This window comes from Fukomys damarensis, unplaced genomic scaffold (assembly GCF_012274545.1).
Source record: "Fukomys damarensis isolate Sample0158 unplaced genomic scaffold, DMR_v1.0_HiC HiC_scaffold_19, whole genome shotgun sequence".
NCBI lineage: Eukaryota > Metazoa > Chordata > Mammalia > Rodentia > Bathyergidae > Fukomys > Fukomys damarensis.
This window is the reverse complement of record NW_022900931.1, coordinates 65,443,224-65,445,045: the sequence shown is the minus strand read 5'-3', so window position 1 is coordinate 65,445,045 and position 1,822 is coordinate 65,443,224. Positions and strand designations below refer to the sequence as shown.

The window sequence follows — 1,822 nt, the reverse complement described above, 5'->3', positions numbered from 1 at the left end:
CCGAGACTCTTCCCTCACTGTGAACAGCTGCACCCCTCCTGACACTGACCCCCAGCTCTCCGACTCACCCGGTCCCCAGTAACCCCCAGAACTAACCCCGCCCACCCTCCACCTCCAGTCCTCAGACTGATCTCCATCACCATCTCTCCCTGCCCCTCCCCCGGATTTGCATTCCAAGGAGAAAGTGGGGTGTGCACCGTGCACTTCTCAGGGCTGGGTGCTGTTAGGCAGGAGCTGGCCATGGGGCTCCACCCGGAAAACCCCGGCCCCGTGGGGGTGTGGGGACTGTGCTTGGATGGAGGAAGAGGAACACACAGACTGCTGGGGAGGGTCAGGGACAACTTCCGGTGCCCAGGATGGAGAAGGGAAGCCACCTTCCCATGATGAGAGGAAGCTGCGCATGGCAGGGAGGTGGGTAGCAGCCAGGTGAGGTCAGGCTGAGGTGAAGTCCTGGCAGAGACCACGAGACCAGAGGCAGAAGCTGCATCCGGGCTGTGGGGATGGGAGGGGCGAAGAGCTCCTTAGCGAAGCCACACCTCCCCAGCGCTGGAAGTTAGGGTACTCTGTGATCCTGCCCCACGCAGTGGTGCTGAGGATCGAACCCAGGGCCTTGCACCTACCTACAAATACCGTTGAGCTACAATGCCGCCCTTTAAATTCTTTTGGTTTTAATTTTTGAAACAGGTTCTCACTATGTAGTTCAGGCTGGCCTTGAACTCACTACGTAGCATGGGTGGGCTTCGAACTCATGGCAGTCTTCTTGCTTCAGCCTCCCAAGTTCTGGAAGTACAGACATGTGCCACCACATACAGCTTTTAAAAACATTTTTTTTGAGACAAGTTCTCACTAAGTTGACCAGGCTGACCTCAACTTAATCCTCCAGCCTTAGCTTGCCATGTAGCTGAGATGACAAATGTGTTGTCACCATGCCCCAAAGCAAGGAGGGCACAGCCCCAGGCAATAGAGGTCTGTCTGTGAGCAAAGGGAACATCTATCACAGCTGCATAGTCTAGAGCACAGGTTGATAACAGGGCTCAAGCTTCTGGCCAACTGTTTTTGTAAATAAAACTTTTATTGGGTTACAATCACGTTAAGCTACAACACAGTGGAGTAATTGTGACTGAGACCATATGGTTTCTATAGCCAAAAAGGTTTAGTGCTGTACAGTAAAAGTCTGCCAAACTCTAAATGGAGGAAAAGGGGAAACAAACAAACAAACAATAAGCAACAAGCCAAGTCCTGAGGTGCTGAAGTGTGTGTTAAAGAAACAGCCACTGCAGCTGGGACTGAGTGGGCCAGGGAAGAGGGTGTGAGGAACAAGGTCACATCCTGAGGGTGCTGGAACTGATCATCCGTGACCGGAAGCGTCCACAGACTCCCTTAGAAACACACACCCGAAAGAAAAATGGCAGGCAAGGAGATGCCCAGGGAGCTTGGGGGTCTCCCAGGGTGCCACCCAGTCCTGGGAGGAGCAGGCTCGAGGCCCTGTCCAAGTCCGCGCCCCACTCTGCCTCGCCCCTCACTGTCCTCCACCCTCATCTCACCTCCCCAGCTCTTCCCCTGCTTGTCCCCCCCCCGTGGCCCTGATATCCCACCCCCAGGTCTGAGGGGCCCTGGTGGAATGGTGGGTGGGGGTGAGGGTTGGGGGATCTGGTGAGGGTTGGGCGGGTCCCTGCTTCTCTTGCCTATGATGCCAACATCCATTCACCGAACTCAAATAATGGCTGGAGCTGATGGGGTGGCTGAACCCGCGCCCACTCCTCCCTCCTAGGTGACCCTTGACCCCACCCCCAAGACACCCGCGACCCGCACCCTGTCATTC

General features: G+C 55.7%; 1 protein-coding gene across 1 annotated transcript in view; it reads left to right on the top strand.

Moving 5' to 3' along the window:
- Kcnc3 (potassium voltage-gated channel subfamily C member 3) overlaps nt 1-1,822 on the top strand; it is a gene marked incomplete at its 5' end in the record, with an annotated part of 11,023 nt that overhangs the window by 6,492 nt on the left and 2,709 nt on the right. The window lies entirely within an intron of this gene.